This window comes from Macrobrachium nipponense, chromosome 19 (genome assembly GCF_015104395.2).
Source record: "Macrobrachium nipponense isolate FS-2020 chromosome 19, ASM1510439v2, whole genome shotgun sequence".
In the NCBI taxonomy this organism is placed as follows: domain Eukaryota; kingdom Metazoa; phylum Arthropoda; class Malacostraca; order Decapoda; family Palaemonidae; genus Macrobrachium; species Macrobrachium nipponense.
In genome coordinates this window covers 59,803,873-59,829,217 of record NC_061088.1, presented here as the reverse complement: position 1 = coordinate 59,829,217, position 25,345 = coordinate 59,803,873, and the positions used below count along the sequence as shown (strand labels likewise).

Here is a 25,345-nt window from a genome sequence, read left to right as displayed (position 1 = left end):
CCAAATCCTGCGCCCTGTCCCCAGCGGCAGTGGAACAACTGCCCATGGTGGCAGGCAGATACGTCCCACTGCAAGGGGTGCTAAAAATCTCTGGATTAGAACAGCCCACATTTACAATGAGGGAAGAAGATCTAGGTGTTTTACTAGAAGAGTTTAAAGTAATAAATTGGGATATAATAGGATTGAGTGAAATTAAAAGAACTGGGGAATCTTATATAGAGTTAAAATAGGGTCATATATTTTGCTACAGAGGGCATGTAAGGAACAAAGAAAATGGAGTGGGTTTTCTAATTAATAAAAATTTTGCAGGTAACAGAATTTTATAGTATTAGTGATACAATTACAGGATTGATTATCAAACTAAATAAGAAGTATAAACTGAATATCATTCAGACGTACGAGTATGCACCAACAACATCCTATACAGAGGAAGAAATAGAAATTTTTTAGGAAGATCTGGAGATATCTTTGAAAAAACATAAGATGCAATTAACATTTGTTTTCGGTGATTTCAATGCTAAAGTAGGTCAAAAGAAGAGAGAGGAATCAGCAGTAGGTAAATTCGGAGTGGGCACAAGAAATGACAGAGGAGACATCCTTGTAGAATTTGCAGAAAGAAGCAATTTAAAAATCATGATAGAACATGGACATGGAGAAGCACAAACGGAGAAATGGAAAGCGAAATAGATTTATTCTCAGTGAAAAAGTAAATTTAGGTAAAGATGCAACAGTGTTAAACAAATTAAAGTCAAGCGACCATAGAATGGTGAGAAGTAAAATTTGTTTAGATCTAAGGAAAGTAAGAAAAAGCTAATTTTAAGAAAGAAAATAAGCATTCCTGTAATAAGAAAAAAATCTGATGAGTTTAGTTTAGCAATACAAAATAGGTACTCCCAGCTACATGATGAAATGGGAGCAAGAAAAGAAGGAATGAATAGTAACTTTACAAAATTTGTATTAGAATCAGCACAAAAGATAGGTGGAAACGTTCCTAAACGAGATCAAGGAAAACTATCAGAAAACACTAAAAACCATTATAAAGAAACGATTGGAAATGAAGGTAAAATCCAAGAGAGACGAAACAGACCAAGCAGAACTATCCAAAACAATAAACAGACTAAAAACCCAAGACATTCATAAAAAGAATCAGACCAAATTTGAGTAAACACTAAAGAAGGGAAGAAGCATCAAGTTGATGAAAAGAAGACTTGGAACACGGCGCCAATAGATATTTGCTTTAAAGGATGAAAATGGAAATATTAGCAACAAAGCGATGGAGTGATAAAAATTGCTAAGGATTTCTATACAATGCTGTACAAAGTGATATAGGAAATAACTTTGTCAATAGAAATATGAAACACCTGACCCGGTGCCAAAAGTAACAGTAGGAGAAGTAAAGAAGGCATTAAAAGGCATGAAAAGAAATAAAGCAGCAGAAGATGGCCAACAATTGATTGAATAATAGATAGAGGAGCTTTCATAATAGTAAAACTCGCTGAACTTTATACAAAAGGCTTGCAAGAATACTCTATACCTACAACTTGGTCAAACTTTATCATTATATTAATTCACAAAAAGGGGGACATAAAAGACCTAAAAAATTACCTCCTAATAAGTTTACTCTCAGTAATATATGAAATATTTACTAAGATCATATTAGGCCGAATATAAAGACAACTAGACTATAATCAACCAAGAGAGCAGGCAGGTTTTAGAAGCGGGTATTCAACAACTGATCATATCCATGTAATTAATCTGTCAAAACTTCAGCAGTAAAATGAAAGCCCTTCAAAAGCAGGGAACAGATGAATCTAATGTTAGAACACCTGAAGATATCTATACGGGTAGTACAGCAATCCAAAAACAACCTAAAGAGAAAGGAGTTAGACAATGAGACCCCATCTCTCCTAAATTATTCACAGCGTGCCTAGAAGAAGATTTTAAGAATTCAGATTGGAAAAATGTAGGAATTAACATTAGTGGGAATTACATTAACAACTTAAGATTTGCAGATGACATAGTTGTACTCAGTGAATCAGGGGAGGACTTACAAAAGATGATAAAAGATTTTAATAGATAAAGCAGAAATGTAGGACTGAAAATTAATATGAGTAAAACTAAGATAATGTTTATTGAGAATGCAGATACAACAAATAAGGGTTATGGACGAACCTCTAGAGATTGTTAATGAAAAGAAGGATAAGCATGGGATGGAGAGCTTTTGGTAAAGAAAATGAGATTATGAAAAGTAAAATGCCACTATCGCTAAAAAAAAAAAAACAGTATTTAATCAGACGGTCCTACCAGTATTAACTTACGCATCAGAAACTTGGAGCCTTACGAAAGCCATAGGACATAAGCCAGTTACAACTCAAAGAGACAGAAAAAGAGCTACATGAATACAAGAGCGCACTAAAGTAGAGGAGATTCTAACAAGTAAGAAAAATACATGTGACTGGGCAGGATATATAATGAGAATGTCAGATAATAGATGAACAAAAAGAATAACAGAATGGGGCCCTAGAGATTGCAAATGAAGCAGGGGAAGGAAGAGAAGACGATGTATTGATGAGCTAAGAAAATTTGCGGGTATAGAACGGCATAGAAAAACAGTAAACAGAAGGGAGTGGAAGGACATGTCTGAGGCCTTTGTCCGTCCTGCAGTGGACTAGCAACGGCTGATGATGATGGCGATGTTATATATATATATTATATATATATATATATATATATATATATATATATATATATATATATATATATAAGCGAATTTCTCAGGAAAATGATAGTCAGATATCCAAGCGCTTTCGTCTTTACTCAGACATTGTCAAGGAGTTAATGAAGAACAATTGGAGAGAAAGGTCTCAGGTACAACACAAGATCAAGAATACCAGATGGCTAATTGTCAAAAGGGTAAAAATTAAAAGAGATAATCCAGGATTATCGGATATCACACGGTCACAAACCTAAACAGATTGACCCTAACCGAAATTACAAAGTTTCTTTACAGTCCAAAACATGTAAAAATTGAATATGTTAATTTTGTTGCTTATATTTATCTACAACTTTTTTCATTATGAAAGCATCAAGTTTAAATAAACCAAGACTTAAATTTAGAACATTTCCATTATTTGACTTGATGAAACAAGATTCAATGATATTCCTTTTAACTGTGTCATTACATGGGATTAAGGCTCTTGCTTGACTCCAGTTAATTGGATGGTCTAAATCTCTCATATGTACGAATAATGCATTCGATATTTGCCCAGTTCTCACAGAATACTGATGCTGTTTGAGACGTTGTGAAAGAGATTTACCGGTTTGCCCGTAATAGACTTTATCACAATTTTTGCAAGGAATTTCATATATGCATCCTGGAAGATCTTTAGGAGAATTTTTTTTATTAAACTCTTGACATTAATATTACTGAAAACAACATTTATGTTAAAAAGCTTTAAAATTCTAGGATTATCTAAAAACCTTTCATCATAGGGTAATTTTAGAATGTTATTCTTACTAAATTAAAGTTTGTCATTAGTTGAATAAAATGTTTTTCTAGCTCTTTTCGATGCCACATCCACAAAAGTCCTTGGGTATTTAAGTTTCATTACAATATTATAAATAGTTTTAATTTCAGCGTCAATAAACTGCGGGCTACAGACACGTAAAGCCCCTAGAAACATCCCAGAAAAAACAGATTTAACATTTTGATGGTGATTGGAGTAGCTTCCCTTCTTACAGTTCTCTTTTACGTAGGTCTATGTATTGTAACTAACTCTCCCGGTGCCCACAGGAGTCCTGCTGACTCTATCACAACCTCATAGAGGTTGTGCGAAGGGCATACATAAGCCATTTCTAATTCCCTTTCGTCATTAGCCCATTACATAGAGAACTTGGGTCATTTCTCTCGTGGTATCATTTTGACTTTTATCCTACCATCTGACCGTTAGCAATCTTTCTGAAGCTTTATTCGCAAATCGGAAAACGTTTGAAATACAGTTTCCTTGTCATTATAGCAACACAGACCGTACTAGAATTTCGTATGCAATTATACTCTATATGATTTTTTAATTCTGTTTAGCCTGACCACCATTTGATTTGTCTGTTTCAGTCTTTCACTTAATTCCATCTTAAAAGAACCCGCACTAGAGATCACTATTCTTCAATATGCGGAAGATCCAAAACCATAGTATATAGTTCCTCTCACGATTTCAAGTCATTTCGTACAATGACACGTGTGCATCCACTCTCTTCCCTTATGACTTCTGTTCTTCTTAGAGTCCTGGCATGCCAAATCTTTGGTTAGATGATGGATTCCATGATGTGAGCTTTGTAAATCTAGTGAGTTGCCGATTAAAACATACTGTATGTCTGTCAGCTTTCTACTATCTCCGGCCACATTTTTTCATTTTGAAATCTACAGTACCTTAATGTTTACTACTAATCCAGTTGACAAGACACCACCATCATTAACTTTGCAACAACATTTCTGAATCATTTTAGGCAGTTTTACATATTCAACGGGAATGCCATAGTGAAGTAAGGCCTCCCATTACAGTGGAGGACGCCGTCAAATCCTTTCTCAACTAGAACGCCAGAAAGTGAAGACAGCACGATGACGGATAGAGTTAAGGCCTTGTCCTTTATATATATATATATATATATATATATATATATATATATATATATATATATATATATATATATATATATATATATATAGAGAGAGAGAGAGAGAGAGAGAGAGAGAGAGAGAGAGAGAGAGAGAGAGAGATCACGTCTTTTCATGGAAGGGAATATTATTTTTCCAGTTCTCAGTAAGTTTTTCACGATATGATTGCCACCACGTGCTCTTCTTCACACTGTCTCTGACCAACAATATCGGCTAACTATCAGGTATATAAATTGAGTCTTAGGTCAACTTAGGCTTAGAAAGTATTGACAGAACGGGCCTGAATTGCTCCTCCTGGAATGGGGATCGTCATGGGAAGATCAATAAAAGGTAGAGAGGCTGAGCAGAAGCATCGTATAGTGTTGCATTACGCAAAGGAACCAGGTTCCATTGAATACTTCTATAAGCCTTTTCTCATCTACCGAGGAGTCAGCTGCTGTGGAGTCTTCCCTATTCATATTGAATCTGCTTTCAGTGATGATGCGTTTTGTGTTCCTTCTTTTTGTACAGTTATCTATTCCCTTACTGGCTTCATTTAGGTTTATACGTATACGTTATTTCACTATCTAGTGGAACTTCGATTCAGTACTATCCTATGTTGGTGAAAAGATAAATTTCAGTGATATTATTTTCGTTTTTGTATTTCTTATAAGATCTGAGGATGGAAATAGTAATTGTTCCGATTACATTTTCTGAGATACGTCAGATAGATAGATAGATAGATAGATAGATAGATGCGTGTGTGTGTGTCATCTATGTATATATTATCAAATTCTCATTGTTAATATATATATTCATTTTCAGAGGCCCGGTAGAAACTACGCTCAAATTGTAGCTGTCGGTTCCTCTGTGTTTGACTTTTTATGACCTTCTTCCTGCGGTATTTGTTTTAACTGCCTACGCACCCTCTCCTTGGCAAAGCTTGACAATATGATTTGGATAATTTTTTTTATTATATTATTCTTTAGTTAGTGACACGTCATAAACTCTAAGACATCATTTATTGCCGCAGATGGGTCGGACCTTTGTTTTAGGTTTTGTGTGAGTGTATTTTGCGAATATCTTCATGTATTTGCTTGTATTACTGGACCATCATGCTCTGCGACTTATCAGTGATATAACTTTGAGGTGTCTTTATGAAGGTTCGTGAAATAAACACATTGAGACACGGACGCTTACGTGATAATATAAAGTAACAAAAAGTACAGCTAATGCTTTCTCGGTTATCCACGAGCATGCTAATGAAGGCACACACGCACACCTACACACACACACACACACACACACACACGGTGGCAGTGCCTGGAGGAGGCTTCGGGAGAAGCTTAGGATAAGGATGAAGTGTGGAGGAGGAGAAGGAGGGGGAGGAGGAGGAGGAGCAGCAGCAGCAGCCGCAGCAGCGAGGGTGAGGGGTCGAGAGAATGGCAGAGGAGAGTGAAGGGGTGGATGTTGTATGGGTGGTGGTCCCTTAGGAAGAGGGGAAGCCTACGAGAGAGGATGGAGGAAGAGGCACTCCGTGGGTCGACTGGAGGCTCCCTGGGGTACTGTTGTTGGGGGTGGGGGGGTAAGGTGGGCTGGGCCAATCCTGGCTGGCTGGGAGTCGCCGCCTCTGACAGCGCCAGTGCTCGGTGGGGCTCTGGGAAGTTCCCTCGCTTGCCTCTCCCTTCCGCGGCGCGTTGTTCTTGGCTCCTCTCACGTCCTGTATTTCTCCCCTTTCTTTTGGATCCCCTCCCCATTGCCGCCTTTTCTGCAACTCTTATTGTTACCCTCTCGTCGTGTACTCTTCTTATTCGCTCGATTTTGCCCAGCCTATTCGTTCTTTGAGTAACCAACCATCCAGAGAGAGTGCTTGCGAGCGGGTCTACTCGTCTGCCGATTGAACAACCATGCAAGAAGCGAAGGGAGGAACGTGAAAAGGTGTTCGTCGTTCCGTACCGAATAATTATGGTTCCCGTTAAAGCCTTCGTCCCAGAAAGCATTACGAAAGTGCGTTGTGGTTTATGCTGATCTATCTTTACTAACGATAATAAAGCCAAATTCGCTTTTAGAAAATGTTAATGCAAGTGGAGTGGTCAATTAAAGAGGCTGACGGAGACCTACCAGAGGAAGAAGTGGAGGTCAACGACAACAGCATCAGCTGCATAAGTCATAGCACCGCTCCTGAGGACTCTCATCAAAGGTACGCCCTCACCTGACTCACAGTCATCACCTCCCACCAAAAGTGTACGCAAGAAACATGCATACATACATACATACATACATACATACATACATACATACATACACCAACTTCACCTTGCTCTCTCTTCATGAAAGCGCCCTACATCCGCTCAGTCAGTCAGTCAATCAGTCAGTCTCCTGTGACTTTCTCTCGAAGGCTTCATGGAAATGACATTTCCAGAAGAAACTCATTTCCACTGAGTTTGTTTTCTGGTTGACGTCTCATCGAACATAGCACGACCCTTGATGTTGTAACGCCCACACAGCAGCTACTTTGAAATAATGATTGTCTTTAATGACGGTATCATGTGATGCAGATGACCATCATGATTCATCTCTGGAAGACATTTCTTAATCCCCCTTTGAAGGCAGGAAGTTCATATCGATTTGTATTAATTACATATTTCGGACTTACATAATGAACATGTTGAAATGAACCTTCCTACGTGATAATAATGCAACTGATGAATAAAGACGAAAATGAAAATGAGTGTTCATTTCTCTGAAAAATGCCATAGAATGAATATTCGTTACAGCCGATTCTCAGATGGCGGTTTTCGTAGCTACTGATGACGCCCAAGTGAGATCTCGGTCGGTTGTCTGTCTGTCCCTCCACTCGATTTCCGTTCAAATATTCAGGCAAATATACCTACAGGATAAACGCGTTTTTCGTAAGATCAGTGGTTAAAGACATTTCCTGCACTTAAGTCTTAGGCATGAAAATGGGAGCTGAAACATTTCATAAGGAAAGTAACTGAAGATGCCAAAAAGGCCTTTTCATTAAGGGGTCGTTGAAGAATTCCATTTGCTGTTGTGCTGAAGCGCCATTAGTATTAATTGTGGATCGGGAAACCCCATTTGGAGTCGTTTGTTCATCGAGTTCCTCTGGCTATATACATTGAGTATGATAATGGTTTAATGTGAAGTAACGCAGCTGAAGGGTGAAGCTGAGGATGATGAAGATTTCAGTGTTCACTTACATTTACATGGCGGTGATATATACTCTGTTCGTAACCTTGACTGCCATATACGCAGTTCATTCGTTTCAATATTATAGCATCATAGTTGTAGTGATTACAGTGAAAATGAAATGATCTCGTCAAGGAATTTCATTGATTTGAACACCTAACTGTGATCTATTTCCTACTGTTTTATGAAAAAAGACGCCTGTCAGTGTCGGTGAATTATCGCAGTAAAGATAAATCTGCCTTATTCACTTCGCTGCTTTTCTTAATAAATTAGTATTCGTCTCTCCTAGAAAACAGATTTGAACCACATGACTTTCGTCGAAAACTTATCTTGTGAACTGCTATTCATGTCATGTCGACCGTTCTCACACGATAAACGAATTAATACTCAACGACGTCTACAGCACACGGAATATATATATATATATATATTATATATATATATATATATATATATATATATATATATATATTATTATATATATATGTATATATATATATGCATATATATACATATATATATCATATATATATGTATGTATATATATATATATATATATATATATATATACATATATTATAACACAGATATATATATATATATAAATATATATATATATATATATATATATATATATATATATATATATATATATATATATATATAAAAGACAAGGCACTTGAGGAAAAGAGATACAGTGATTAACACAGATGCTCACTCCCAATGATTATATATATATATATATATATATATATATATATTATATATATATATATATATGTATATATGTATATGTAGTAATATATATATATATATAATATATTATATATAATCATTGGGAGTGAGCATCTGTGTTAATCACTGTATTCTCTTTTCCTCAAGTGTCTTGTCTTCATCTTAGAAATCAGTCCGCTGAAGTAATGAAGGGTTATACAGCACTAAATCCATTTCCTACCTGTGTCAATGTGGAAAGTGGTTGATTTTGAAAATGTCAACAACACTTGGATTTTGCAAAATGGTGCCATAAACAGCAACAATATAACTTTTTTCTTTTCAATCTTTTTCTTTCATCTGTGAAGATTTTTTAGCATCAACTTTCCGTTTACTGATTTTCTCTGCATAATGTAACTCAAAATTTCCAACATGTTTGTGATATAAGTGAAGTATACCATACTTAAGGAAGGATGATGGAGACCCGTCCTACGATCATAAGATGCATCTCTCATTCAGAGGATAGGAACAAACGAGTGGATTCGCGTGATCTTTTAGAATTGGAAAAACCGATCACCGTTGCTGAATGTTGCCTGTGTGCTCTCGCTGAAGAAGCTCAAAGTGACATAGCTTGTAATTAAGTCGTTATTGTAACGACAACAAGATGTCATTAAGAATCATTAGGTCACTTTGTTTTGCAGCATTCCTCTGCCATTACACATTTCTGTATTTTATTGATTCTATATGAAAAGTAATTGATATTTCCTTTATCAGTTTGAGATAAGGTGGACATTGCTTTTTCGAAAGCTTAGTAATCATTTTTAGCTTCTTTTGCTCTATCCTATCAACATAATGTAGAAATTAATAATAAAAATAATAATAATAATAATAATAATAATAATAATAATAATAATAATAATAATAATAATAATAATAAATAATAATAATAATAATAATAATAATAATAATAATAATAATAATAATAATAATAATAATAATAATAATAATAATAATAATAATAGTATATTTATCTATCACTGTTATCGTTTTCGAATGGGTGGTTATTATTATTATTATTATTATTATTATTGGAGAACTAAATGCACAATTATGTATATGTACAGATATTCAAAGAGAAATGTGTACAAAGAGCTTTCGGGAATCTGTTCTATTCCCCTTTTCAGATTCCCGAAAGCTCTCAGTACATATTTATCTCTAAATGTATGTCAATATACATAACTGTGCATTTGGTACTCTATTTCAAGACTCATGATACTATGACTATTTCTTTATTATTATTATTATTATTATTATTATTATTATATTATTATTATTATTGTTGTTGTTGTTGTTGTTGTTGTTGTTGCTGTTGTTGTTGTTGAAGTTTTCTAATCAAAGCATATTTTCCATAAATGATGTACACATACCCAATGTCCACTTCGGTGTTCAATCTCTTAGCGTCAGTACAATGAAATGTTACTTAATGGAAACATTTTCCCGTATTACAACAAGTAGATCCTAAATCCTTGCATTTAGGATTCAGTACTGATATTTAGGGAACCACCCCCCCCCCTCTTTTTTTTAACGAAGTTTTCCTAATTATGATTTATTTCAAATATCGCAACATCACTGTGAGGGGAGTATTTGAAGCTGCATTCAAGCCCTTCATCAGGAGCAACCGCCCAGAGAATCCCTTCTGTCACATCACATACCATTTCCACTAAAATCCTTCCGAAAAATATCTCGATTGAATAGTGTAGCTACTCTGAGTCATTGATTAATTTTTGTTGTAGGGCTTAGCGCGTTTATCAATTCTAATGAAAGTATGACGTTCATTTTTCTTTTGAAATGGAATGTTGTACAAGCAATAAAGTGTTTTCGTGAATCATCTGGTTGTTACATTTTCATTAACAGTCTTAAATTTGCCTTTAAAATTCCACGGTCGAAATTCACACCATCAGAGTTACTGATGGTCGTCAGCCGATGTGGATGTCGTCACCTGAGTGGCGATGAGAGATTGCGCACGACCCTGCTTTTGAGCACAAATGGAGATTTACTCGTGTCACAATATTTTCGTGAAATGATAGACAACGTGTGTGTAGATTTCTACCTAATTTTTCCTCATCGTGCAATAGTCAGTTGCGTTAGCTCATGGATTGTGCACATTTTGGATCCAGTATTATTTACAGTCAGGGGCAATATGTGTTTACTTTATTATTATTGCTGCCAAAATTCCCAGTAAATCGTTACATCTGTAATAAATCAATTTTTGTCTTTGTGAATTCTGAATGCATTTTTTTTAAAATGGGAAACATATTTCACTTAGAGATCACTGGCAACATTTTAACATATGCAATGGAGAGGGGGCATTGAGAGCTATTTGCCTTTTAAATGAAGACATTTAACATACTGCATGTTTTGTTGTACATATCAACAACGGTACTCTTAATCATGAAAGTGATGTTTTTGTGCCTATTTTTTTATGCCTATGCATCAATGTCCAGCACATCTTTCTGTTTACTTCAGGGTGAGGATCTTCACTTGATTCTATGGTGGTGATCTGGACTTAGAATAGCTGCCTTGCTAATCAAAAACTTTGAAAATATCTAAATGGCAAAAAATCCTTGCGTATAACTACTTTCCTGATATCCCCAAAAAACCAAAGGCAATCAACACAACAAACTGGAAAATCTGTGTACTGTGTTAAGAAGGAACCAGTAATGAACCACTTGATCCATCGGGAAACTGTTTGGCACTGGTTGTGCATCACTTGCTCAAATGTGAAGTTGGCTATCTTCCATTACCTCAAGATCCTAGGAGATCAGATGAAAGTAAAAGAAGTGAAACAACCCTACCTGTGAGTGAGGCAGTATGGCACAAATGATGCCGATTTATGTAGTACCAAACCATAAAAGTAACAATCTTCAACACTGCAGCGCATTTAGCTGCTGCTTTGAGAAGCAAGGACTAAGTAGGTGGGTGAAAATGTTGGACACTGTGCCACAGTGTTACAAGATACAAAGCTATTAGCTGAGCGTGCTTCTAGAGACATGGTATTCTCAGATGCTACATATCAGCTGAAGTGTTTGAGTAAACTCTAGAACAAGACCAGAAGTTGCTCAGCTTTTGGTGAACTTGTTGCATTTATTGGGGAAAAGGAAAATTCAGACTGTGCACCAGTTTTCAAATTGGCAAACCTGTCAGAAATGTACAATGTTCGACAAATGGAGATTTACTCGTGGTGTTCTTGTAGCATCCTGTATCTATTCCACCAATGTCAAAATTTGACACTATAATGGAAATCCATGGTCTTATATTAAGCACACATGGTAAGAGCACATGCCTTACATTGGAGGAAAACCTTAGGAATGCACTGAAAATAACAGTAATGCAATACATCTTATAAGAGCTGCCCAAATAGTTCATGCAGAAATCTTTGACACAATGCTCACCTTTAAAAGAAATGTCATCCTAAATGTCAAATAGAAGTTGTTCCTCCAACCTTGATGGTACTGGTAATCATGATACTGGATGGTGCAAACATGAAGGACCAGAAACAACTTAAGATATCACCTACACAATCTGCTGCCTGACAGTTTTGCACTGGATAATCTTTAACAGCATTAAGCATGTGCAAAGACTGTCTAGCAACACTTTGCAGCATAGCAAAAGGCAGGAAACTCTACTTCTAGTATTCGTGGCCATAAAAGTTCATACAATTGTACATAGGCAGGGCCTCATTGACACCCTGTTCAACCTAGGAATATCCATATCTTATGACAGGCGTCTACAGATAACTTCTGACCTGGCAAATAGAATTCACCAGCAATTCAGGCTGGAAAATGTTGTGTATCTACCAAAGATGAGGAAGGGGCCATTCACAGCTGAAGCAGCAGATAATGTGGACTGCAATCCAAGCTCAGCTACTTCAAAGTATTCATTCCATGGAACTGACATCTTCCTAATACAGAATCCAGCAGTGGAAATCATTGGTAGCCTTGATCAAGGCATGTGCCATCAAGTGCTATTCCAGTACAACAAAGTCAGTATCTCCACTGCTACAGTTCTATACTTGCGTCCCATCAGTAAATTTGAAAGCAAAATCATTCACTGCTCCTGCTATGGATTACCCTGCACATCCAAAGGATAAGTTACAGTATGCAGCATTGAGAAATGACTGTAGCCTATTCTTAGGTTTGGTCAGACTCAGACACCACTTCATCATTTTGTGGAAGAGGAAAATGAATAGCCTGGAATACTCGGCAAATTATCCCTGAAGTTACATAGGCCATCAGTGAGTTGTTCCAAACATGAAATGAAGTAAGTGAGGAATGCGGGTGAGAAGTGGTAAAAATAAAATGTCAAAAATGCTGGGCAATGTAACTGAAGCAACTACCTTAACCGGAAAGGAAGAGAGCGAGAGAAGGACAGAGATTAAGAGGAAAGGAAGTGAGAGAGAGAGTAGAGGGGCTAAGGGAGGAGAGTTTATCAGTTGGCATTAAGACATAGGCACATACATACATACCCCCTCTGCGCCACCACTGCCAACATTTTCATGTGCTCCCTGGAGGAGCAAGTAATGGAGGAGTGGCCCTTGTCCTCTGTCCCTTATTTTACGCCAGGTACATAGATGACACATTCGTTCTAATGAAAAATTAATATGATGCTGATAGATTCTTAAACCTAGCCAACAACTTCCATAATAATTTTAATTTTACTAATTTCTGTAAAACAAAACTGAGATGGCTACTTGTCTGTACGTCCACACATTTTCTGTATCCTTTCAGATCTTAAAAACTGTGGGGGCCAGAGAGCTGCAAATTGGTATGTTGATCATCCACCCTCCAATCATCAAACATACCAAATGACAGCCCTCTAGCCTCAGTAGCTTTTATTCTGTATTAGGTTAAAGTTAGCCATAATCATGCATCTGCCACTGCTATACGAGCCAACAACACAGACCACCACGTGCCCGTGGCTGGAAGTTTCTTTGACCATGGCTGACATTTTCGTGGTCCATGGCTGAGCGTTTCATACAGCATTTATACACTGTAAAGAAAACTCGATTGCGCCGAAGACACTCGGCGCAATTTTTACTTGTTATATACGTTGTTAGTTTTCCATAGCTATTGACTCGGTTTCTTTTCATTACCTTCATTTCACAAACATGCGGTGCTGTCATTATTAGTGCTCACGAGATCTATGGCGAGTTATCTGTATCGTACCCAAAGATTTTTGCCACTTGTCTTTTTTCAAATGATTTGTTTACTTTTGGGAAGGAAATTCTCGCGTTGCGTTGCGTTGCTTGCATTTTAGGCATAGCACATAAGTATTTGCGCATAAAACAAGTGCGAAAAATTTCAATGTCCTTACGTTTTGTTCTCTGGGCAAGTTTACTTCCAGGTAATTTCAAGATTAGAACGAATACATATTGTTGGAAGGTTTTGAAGTTGCCAAGCGTGATTTTACGGTGAATTTATTTTTTCAAAACAAATATTATCCAAGAGAATTGAAATGGGATCAGTGACTGAAAATCTCCAGAACTTTATCTTCTGTTTTAGCGGTGGATCGAGGAGTTGGTTTTCGTGGCGACTCATTGAATAATATTCGTCGTATTCTGAATCGACAGCTTTCATCCAATTCCTTGATTTAGCTCTCCATTTCTCTCCTTTAGTTAATTAATCAGGATTTGGAGATGGCAATGAAGCAAAGATGACGATTCGTCTATCAGTTCTTTTTTATAGCTTCATCTCGAATGTCGGTTAAATTACTTGAGACCCATCTGTTGCTCAGTAACTTCCTCCCTCTGGTATATATACGTAGTACTATTTTAGGAAGCGTAAACGGCTCGGGAGAGTCTGAGTCTGTCTTACTTGCTCTCGTGGCGGGTGGCAGTGGCAGTCTAAACAGAAAGTAGCACGTGCTTCTTGTCTCCCTGACAAGTACGAGTAAATGTAGTTATTGTTTTGTTAGCATTCTTGCAAGAAAACTACTATGACTCTTTTTTGCTTTGCTGTTGGAGTTGCTCTTGTTACTGACGTAAAGACTTCCGGCAATGAATGAAGGTCACATTGAAAGGAAAATTATGCCGTAAAAAAAGTGGATTTCCAAAAGAAATAAAGCTCTGTTAATCAAGAGAAAATGGAAGAAGAGGAGTGGGAACCAACGCATGGGCTAGTTGCTATCAGCTCTCGGGAAGATGTCATCGGACGAACTTGACAAGAAAGGGCACTGACATTGTTTTTATTTAATAGTCTTAGGGATTAAAAGGGAAATGCTTGGGAACGACAGAGAGATTGCAATAGAGAAAACTGTTCAGTGAGAATATTATTTTATCTTAGTTACGTTTCATGGATATTGGAGTAAGAAGTACTAATACATTTTAGGAAACTAATGGATGGTTGGTTAGAATAAAGTCATCCTTACAACAGCCAATGTGGTGCGATGCGATAGGGATACTTGCTTTTGCCAACCGGTGGGGAAGATGGAAGACCAATTCAGTGATTCCACGGGTTCATGAGTTGTTCTTGTCATGACGCCCTCATGGCAATTCTTGATATTATGTATGCATGTACGTATGTTTATATTCATATATATATATATATATATATATATATATATGTTCGTATATATATGTGTGTGTATGTATGTATATATATGTGTATATATACACCTTTTCTTAAAATTTCCTATTCCTTCAAGTCTTTATTTATATATGACCATCTCTCTCTCTCTCTCTCTCTCTCTCTCCACACACACACACACACACATTTTTGATAACTCGTACAACATGCAGCCACCTTTTTGGAAAGCTTTGCCACGAAAGTATCTCCAATTTTCATCTCTTAACTTTGTGCTTTGTTTCCTTCCCTTTCGTTTCCTCTGTCTTGCCCTTTGCTCGGGAAATTGAGGACGAAAGAGTGAAAGTAACATTTGCTGTCCTTCGAAAATACCTTTACGTGTTGTTAATGGTATTGTTCTTGCTCTAACACACACACACACACACACAGAGAGAGAGAGAGAGAGAGAGAGAGAGAGAGAGAGAGAGAGAGAGATTGGTATCCCGCCAAGTAAAAGTGATAACTGGTGTTTTTATACGTTTTGTTTGGAAAAATACGCTGATATCGATGTAGAAAGAGGAACTCACGAGCAATACTTACTACATATAAAGACAGTAACTGGTACAGAGAATAAATATGTACAGCATTCTGTTGCTATTTGGAGAATATAACTGTATGAAGCTTGCATTCCCCAATGGCCCAAGTTTTCACAAAGTGGTTTATCGTAAACGTTTAGAGCGAAGACATTTATTAAAAAAGAAAATACCGATATCTATGCTAAATGTTTTCTGAAGAGCGAATCTTCGTACATTTTAATGCATGGTGATGATTCAGTGATATCAGGATGATTGACTAAGCGACAGAACTGAACTGAAGCAGTTCCGTCAAAAGATTCTTAAAGCGAATTGATTGAAATATTTTAGTTGAGTGTTGAAATATCATGAAAACTATACTCTCTCTCTCTCTCTCTCTCTCTCTCTCTCTCTCTCTCTCTCTCTCTCTCTCTCTCTCTCTCTCTCTTTTGAAAATAAAATCAACGCACATCTATAAATCCACACGCAGATGCAATCAATGATCCCCCATTAATGAAATAGCATAAGTCTACATATATTGAGAGATGCTTAAAAAATCACAGTAAATGCACGTGACTTTCTTGTCCTTGACAATGTCTTAGTAAAGACGAAAGCACTTGGATTTCTGACTATCATTTTCCTGTGGTATTCGCTTATTTATTATATTGAGAGATACATTTGTTACTAATAAAGCAAGAGCCGTAGAGATTCATAAGAATCCTTTGTGGATAGAGACATCAATATTTAAAAAAAAAAAAATTCTGCTAATTATATTAAGTATTGACATTAAACGGCACCAATATCATTGAACAGAGAGGCCCACACATATATACTATGTATACACATTATAATATTTATATATATATATATATATATATATATATATATATATATATATATATGTGTGTGTGTGTGTGAGTGTATGTTTTTGTGTGAGTTTATGTTTTTGTGTGCGTGTATAACTGGGTCACGAATATAAGGAACGTGATGAATATATAAATAAAGACAAAATCCACGAATGAAAGAGAAACGATGGAAGCCTGCAAGCTTTTCGACTTCTTGTCCTTTACTGAAGAAATATAGAAATATGTTGACAAAGAAAGCTCATATAAAGGACAGATGGAATTACGAAGGGAAAAAATATATACCTGAAATCCAACACATTTGAAGAATTAGGGAATCTATCGAAACAGGGCCAAGAGGTTTTGTAATCCATCTGTCATTTATACGAGCTTTCTTTGTAAGCTATTTTCATATATTTCTTTAGTCTGCTAAGAAAACGATAAGAGTTGAAAGGCCTTGCAGTACTCTATCATTTCTCTTTCAGTCGTGGATTTTGTTTTATACGTATATATAGATAGATAGATATATAGGCTATGCATATATATATATATATATATATATATATATATATATATATATATATATATATATATATATATATATATATAACTGATTAGGCTCTTGTGCACCACCATTTCTAGTTATAAAAATTAGTAATTTTTCGATTGACATATACTATATGTATATATATATATATATATATATATATATATCTATATATATATATATATATATATATATATTATATATATATATATATATATATATATATATATATATATATATATATATATATATATATATATATATATATATATATATATATATATATATATTATGTATATATATATGTATATATATATAATATATATATATATATATATATATATATATATGTATATATATAAGCGAATGCCAAAGGAAAATTACCTCTGCCTGACATTTTCCTGTAGTATTCGCTTTTATGCTAAAGTCACGTGCGTCTACTGTGATTTTATAAGCATATGCTATATAAATTTATAAATGGAAAAGCAATTTGCATATTCACTTTTGTGTCTGCAAGCATTATTTCACATATGCCTGGAAATGAACATTGGAGATAAATCACGTATAATCATAATCATGTGTGATTCCAGTAGCGTGGTAGGCAAGGTGTTGGCGTGCCACCTCGTTGGCCTCGAGTTCGATTCTCGGGCATTCCATTGAGGCGGGAGAGATGTGTATTTCTGGTGATAGAAATTCACTCTCGACGTGGTTCGGAAGTCATGTAAAGCCGTTGGTTCCGTTGCCGAATAGCCACTGGTTCCACGCAATGTAAAAACAACCTTACAAACAGGCAAAACATTAGATGTGGTATAAAGTGTTGGCAAAAAGTGTTAAACTTTTTTTTATTGCCATGTCATTCATGTTGATAAGTTTGTGAATTCACAGTAAATATTATCTTCCATGTGGATATATAGATATGATCTCCTTTTTGCACAGATATCATTCGAAATATAAGCAAATTCCACTTGTTGTTTTTTTTGCCATGCTTAGTTTAAACGAGCTATTGATAAGGTCAGTGTACTTAACCTGCTACTCAAAATGGATACCACAGCTACATTTACAACGCATAACGGTAGTCTTAATAAGCTCAGTTGTCATAAACAAAATTTTTCGTAATGGGAATATGAATTACTAAAAGTTTTCTTTGAAGTTTGAAGATTTTACCATGTTCAAGTTGCCTGCATGTCATGTTGTGAAATGATTGATAGGACTAACAATCTAAGGCTGTTTACTAAAGCATTTATTTTTAGAGATTGCTTGTTCTTTGATGAATGAAAGATGATGATGATTTAAATTATATTGAGAAGATAGTTAATCTAAATATTTATTAAAATTAATGCCAAGGCCTACAACTTTTTTTTCTTTTTTTTAAATAAGAGTGTTATTTTCTTGGAAGATCTTTTGCTTGTTCTTGGTGTATAATTGATTTCCCAATGATAATTCTTCATTCTTCATTAAAAGTATTACGAAAACTAAAATTTTCGAGTCTTCTACCTGTTTTACATTTCTCTATGTACTGTAAAACTGGTGATCTGGTTGGCTTGGCCAACTAGCAACCAGTACGAGGAGAAATGCCATAATGTTCGAAAGATCTTGTCAGGACTGACCTCTTTGACTGGCCAATCAATATAGGTGGCACTACAGCCATCACACTTGAATAGTAATGTTGTTGGTAAATATTGATTTAGGGTTAATGTGGGAAAGCTATACTTAATCAAATTTTTTTGTTCATTTGCAATGTATGTGGAACATGAATCACTTATATATGGCAGTTTGAAAAACAGCTAGAGTATCAACCCTTTGCTATTTATACTGACAGATTTACTTAGGAACTTTTTTTATTTCTTTATATATATTATATTATTAGGATAAGACTTATTCTTGAATTAATTTAAAAGAAATTTTATTTGTGTGTCAAATGACTGTCAGAAGCTGCAAAGAAAATATACTCCATGCATTAGAGTCTCTATGTTATTTATTCTAAAGTTAAAGGATATAGCACTTTGAAATTCATTCCAAGACCTGTAAAAGTGGAATTTCTGAAAAAACCAAAACTTAAGAGTGATGTCCTGTTTACAGTAGTTTTGGTGATGCTTACCATCTACAAAATTAAGGGTGTTTACTATTTAAGTAATCATGGAACTGCTGTACGTGACTTATATGCCTGAAAACCAAAAATGTGTCGGCAACATACCTGTGATAAATGATTGGTTTGAACTCTTGGGGACACTCAGCAAGCCACCTTTTTACATGAAAACGCAGAAATATGTTGGCCATTGGGGCTAGAAGTGGAGATCCCATGGTAAAACCCTCAAATTGTTTGCAGTGCTAATTACTGAATAATAAGTGGTTATCGTTTATGTAAAAGTTAAGAAGTATTCTAAATCCTTTGAAATATTTCTCAATTGCTGACTGTTATTGTAAATAGAGTTCAAAACTATATCGACTGGATCAATGTTATGGAAATTTACTTCCAATTTTTTTATCAATATAACATTTGAATCTAGGTTTGATGAAGATTATTCTATTTTATTTTTTATTTTCTTTATTTATTTATTTTTTTTTTTTTTTTTTTTTTGAGTGAACCGGTGCTGGAAGAACAGAAGTTTTGGAAATGTTTCATGATTGTTTTTCTGAAATTTGGCTATGCGTAATATTTTCTGACAGTTTTGATATACAATGAAACATTGTATGGCCTTATTTTGTGAAATAATTGTGTTTTTGCTTCCAGAGAAGATATAAATTTATAGCATGTTAGTTGCCAGCAAGCGATTATTTTACTAAATCCTATGCAGTCATGTAACGACACTTTTGAGCAGTGGTGTACAATTGCAATTGTGTTATGAAATATTAGATCGGTTTCTTTAATTAATGTTTCAGACAAAAGGCATATGGCAGTAATCAGCAAGCAGTATCTGGCAAACATGTGATGCTCTATGTCTATGGTGACTGATTAATAGTTTCTCAGCCACTAAGATACAGGTTGCCCCAGAGCAAGGGATGGTATAGTCTAAAACAAACGGGTACTCGCTAATTGATATTATGTGAGAAATCAGTATCCGGATAGCCGAGCCGAATAACATACTATTTAAAGGGAATCAAAATTATTATCGTTCTTTCGTTTCTATCGTGAATCCAGATTGTTCAATTCAATATCAGGCGTTGCAGGCGAGCCAACCTAACTTCATACTGCACTGAACTTCACCACCCTTCAGTAAAGAAAGGACGTTATAAATTATTTATTATTACTGATAGCTAAATCTTTTTTATAAGTTAAAATACCATTCTTTCTCTTAATAAGATTTTGAAACAACTGATAATCTGATAACATAAGATATGCTCAACTCTGTCCACTTACGTTTTATTTGTTGAAAGTAAGATTCTTTTGACAGAATGCGCTTTATGTTGATGAGACTCAATGACGTTATTGGTATGCTGTTCATACCTAAAGATAACAAAATATTTCATAATGATTCGGACAAAATTCCTGAAAATCTCCGTAAAACAAGGAATTTTCTTACAGTTTTATATCTTACTAGTTTTAGATAATAATAATAATTAACGGAGTATTGGTTGGACTTTGAAATGCGCACGCAGTTGTATGCTAATGGCAGAAATATGACAGCATGCAGCCTTGTGTTATGAATGACCTTTGTTGACTCTCTCATTGTGGTGGTTGTGCGGGGTTGGGTGTAGGAATAGATTGGCTACATCGGTGGATACTTTATACAGTGTATCGCGCAGATCCAAAACGCACGCTGAGAAAGACAGCGTTGAACTCGAGGAGAAACTTTCACTCGAGGGCCCTTGCTAATTGTTAAACAAACAATCCATTGTTTCTGAACATTTCTTTGATGGTTTACATCACTTGATCGAAAATGATGCAGATAAATGGTACTTTCTCTAATATTTTTCAGAAACTTCAATCTGGAAGGTAGGGAATAAGTTCTTTTGTACTAAGAGTTGCGGTCAACGAAAATACAGGGACTCACATTGCTTTACCTTCCCTGTCGGAGAGTGACAAAAAGTCACATGTTTTTCGACCGTCAAAGGAGAGTCACCTATGGGACGGAGCCTGGAGGATGATAATAAGAACATGGATGGAAAAAAGGACGACAGATACATTGACGTCTTGATATGGAACTCTCGTTGTTGGGCTGGGGTGTAGTGGGGTGTTGTGGGGTGGGGTGGGGTGGGTCGAGGAGCGGCAGATCTGTCAACGAACCGTCATTCTGCAAAAGGAGACTTCATTATTTTGGGTTTTTCAGAGATGAATGGAGAGGATTCCCCAATGACTGAGTAATTGCTGGGGGAAGGAGGGAGCGTGGGTCCAGGGGAGGAGGAGATGAACGTGAGATGAGAGGCGTCGTTACAAGAGAAAAGAGAAAGTAAGGCAGGCAGAGGAGACTTTTTGGTTTTTGAGCTGTTAATGACTACTCTTGTCTTAGATCAACTTTGGAAAGATCTTCAATTAGGAATTGACGATGCCCGAGACATGCCGATATTTCGTGAAAGTCTCGGTAGTTTGATATAGAAATCAATGGCGTCACTTGAGCTGAGAGTACCGGAAAAATTCTAAAAAGATGCTAATCACTTATAATCGTCTTCTCTAAAATTAGAGATCTTCGGGAACCGGTGTCTCGATATCATAAAGAGACGGCTACTACACTTCACTGCTGAAGTCTGTATAACTGTGATAACTAAGTCAGACTGAAACCTAACTAAATGCTTTTGTTGCTCTTAGGCACATTGTGACGATGCCACAGCGATAATAATGTGGATGGCGCAATATCTTTTGAATTGATAGACACTTCGCCTTTTCTCTGCTAATCCTTCCTTCCTCCGTCCGAGATATGGCTGAGGGCAAAATAAAAAGCCATGGGGTATCAAAGAGAGACTTCCTGCCAAAGTTTAAGAGCAAATTGGAGTGAAAATAAAATTCCCAGTATTTTTGCAAAAACTTTCCACATAACAGAAGATAAACGGTTGTGCTACGCAAAAGTTGGGGTTTGGGCCGAAATGTAAATAACTTTCCAAGATTAATCTTTCGTCGATTAACATTGTTAAATACGCGCTGACAGCAAGAGATCAGTTAAGTTTTTCATGGGTTATATTAACGTCAGAAACAGTCTGCTCTCTCTCTTCTCTCTCTCTCTCTCTCTCTCTCTCCTCTCTCTCTCTCTTGCTGGGTAAAAATGCTTTTAAATAGTCTACGTTCTACGTCCTTATTTAATATCTGGTTAATTCATACAGTGAGACGGATAAGCTGATTCATACATGCAAATAGATAATCTAATTCATACATACATACAAACAATCATATATACAGAGGAATAATATGATACATACTTACAAAGATTTAATATGATCCATATAAACGGCTGAATAAACTTATTCATACATACAAACGTATAATCTGATTTGTACATGCATAAGAATAATTTAATTCATAATTACAGAGGAAGAATCTGATTCATGTGATACAAAAGAATAATCTGATTCATTCATACAAACAAATAACCTGATCATATTCTCCCAATTTCTTTTCTCTCTGCTTAAATGTGAAACGTTTCTTGCATCTTTGAAAGTGCCGCCTGAGAACCAAATAACGAACCAAATGAGGAAAAGAAGTTGTAAATGCATCCATACCCTCTTCTGCTAAGGCTGTAGGTTTTCTGGGAAAGACATACTACAATGCAACCACCTATTACAGACTGGTTTCACTGTGTGGAAAATGATGAACGTAGGAATCCTTATGTGATCCACGGCACACTTTAGTTTTGAAACTCGCTATTAAACGTCTGCCTGCTGTCACGTCTCCAAAAGGGAAGGACATTTTCCTGAGTTTTTTTTTTTCTAGTGTGAATTCTACGGTGGCTCTCCAAAGCATTAGCCATCCAGAATTCAGCTGCGAAATTTCATGAGGGCAAAAACAGAATCCAAGTACGGCTTCCATGGTAGCTTCTCATTTTATTCATGTTAATCTGAGACATTAACACCTGGTATAACCACCTCTGGTACGCACAAAGCGAAAGATATTTCTCATGTCCTCAATTTACAGAACCTTATTATACATGCCTGGTCACAGGGATATTCTGATTTCATCCTTTTGATCCCAGAGGAATGAAACATGCATATTAATCGCCCTGTGTCCCATGGTGGAGGGATTTGTCTCGCATTATCAGGATGTTTAACGTTGATTTGACACGTCTCGTCTCCCCCTAATCTAGGGCTGAGAAAAATAGAAATCGCCGAACACCATTTTGTTTCCAGAATTGTTTGATTTGCAAACGAAGGTCTGTGTGCTGAATGAGCTCTCGTACGTTGTGTGCTGAATGAGCGCACGTACATTATGGGCGAGAATTGTCTTATCTTCAGGATGGAATCTTTATTTTGATTTGCTCAGGGACTCAGCTGTTTAGTTCATATAATCTTACCTCGGCCTGTTCGCAGTGGAACGACGTTGACCCAATACCAAACGATGGAACTCACTCAATTCCTCTATTTCCATTGATCTCCCGTCGGTCTCCGCTGGTTGGTCTTTTCCAGTGGATCCTGGTCTTTTCATTCCTTATTCCTTTTCGTTCAGGCCTGAGCTACGTGAAGAATCTCTGTCTACTGTCGACCCTTGCCAATGATAATGATTACCGTGAAAACGTTTGACGACAGATGGTAGTCACTCATTACCTGCCATGTAGCTCACTTCTCACTCTGGAAGAGACACAACAGCATTGTCAATTCATCTGCCTTTTTCATAACGGTTTCTTAGGAAACATTTTAGTAAATTCGACATCTACTACAACTTTCCTTAAGAGAGTTATATTTGGAAAACTTTTTGTTTTTATTGAAGGCACTTGGTGACAGTACTGCAGTGCTGTAGAAATATTAATACGTACAAAGGTGCAAAGGTTGCTTTAAGCTCCCTTTTCTTTCTCAAAATCTCGTTCATCTGGCTGGTGCATTGTTGACACGAGAGGGATGCTCCCATATCAGAGTTCGTGTCTGAAGGGAGAAAATCCCTCGGTTACGTAAATGCCGTTTCAGGAAAGCCGACGTGTGTGCGCGCAAGATGAGACACTTAGGCCTAAGGGGGCTGAGCCGTGACACGGAATATTCAGGCTCATCTCTTCCCCTCTACAATGTGTTCTCTAACGAGCTCAACCCCGCTTCAAATCTCTTATGTTCCTTGTTGTTGTTGTTCTTCTTCCTCTTCTTCTTCTTTTCTTTTCGAGTTGTCTCTACCACGAATAAAACGTTGGAACTTATCCCATCGTAACAAGGATAAGATTCGGTAATCCTGACAGACAGGAACCAGTGAAACAGGACATGACCACTAAATGACAACTGAAACCTTGTAAAGTGGAATTGTGTCCATGTAAGAGTTATCAGAGGCTGTTCATAGTTTTTTTTTTTAAGTGTTGTGACAATATTATTACGAGTGAGGGGAAGTCTTACTGGAAAAGGGCTCATTTCTGGCGGCCTAGCACGGCTTGGCCCTAAAGCGATTCAAATGCTAATATCTCCAAAAGTATTGAAGATAAAAGAAATAATTCTTTCGGCATATAAAAACGTATATCTTTAAATTTCATCCCATATGAGATTTATTTTTAAAAGATCATAAATTCACATTTAAATGATGTTAACCCTTTGATGGTTTAACTTGAAGCTTTGCGAGGTATCACCTTACTTGTCATTATTATTATAAACATAATATATTCTATTGTTGTGCATAGCAAAGACGTTAAGACAACAATGCATAGAACTTTCAAGAGGCTGTGAAACGTATGATGAGCCGTTCAGTCACATGTATTAGAAGAAAGACTATGAGGTGCTTTATTCATTATGAGCAAGCTTGTCAAGCCTAGATGATGTGGAAGTGAAATTCTGCATAACCTATTTGACATATTTATGTATGACAAGAGGGGTTGTCAACAACTGGGATTCGGACAATGTGTATGAATTAATGGATAGCATCTTAAATACTGAAAAGGAACCATCAGACAGTTCATACATTGCATGAGAGACAGTTTACTGACTTCATACATAACAAGAGATGAGTTGGTGCCGGATGTAAAAGTTTGAAAATAATATATACAACAAACAGTAAGGTGAAATAATATAAAAACAATCACTGAACCATAAGCAAGTTGTGAGTGATAGAATGGTTAAATAAAATTAGGACTGGGTCCTTACAAAGCTATAGAGCCTGACTCGCATATGCAAGCACGGGGAAAGTCCGGGTTAAGGGTACT

General features: G+C 36.2%; 1 protein-coding gene across 10 annotated transcripts in view; it reads left to right on the top strand.

Moving 5' to 3' along the window:
• LOC135217401 (regulator of G-protein signaling 9-like) overlaps window positions 1-25,345 on the top strand; it is an 835,664-nt gene that overhangs the window by 335,969 nt on the left and 474,350 nt on the right. For 3 of the 10 annotated variants that reach the window (XM_064253244.1, XM_064253302.1, XM_064253285.1), the window contains exon 1: window positions 6,284-6,851. The exons of 4 other annotated variants lie outside the window; for them this stretch is intronic. The gene's annotated coding sequence lies outside the window, so the exon portion shown is untranslated. Of the gene's footprint in view, window positions 1-6,283; window positions 6,852-25,345 lie in introns of those variants that run through there. 3 more of the 10 variants (XM_064253294.1, XM_064253318.1, XM_064253310.1) reach the window with 1 other exon arrangement.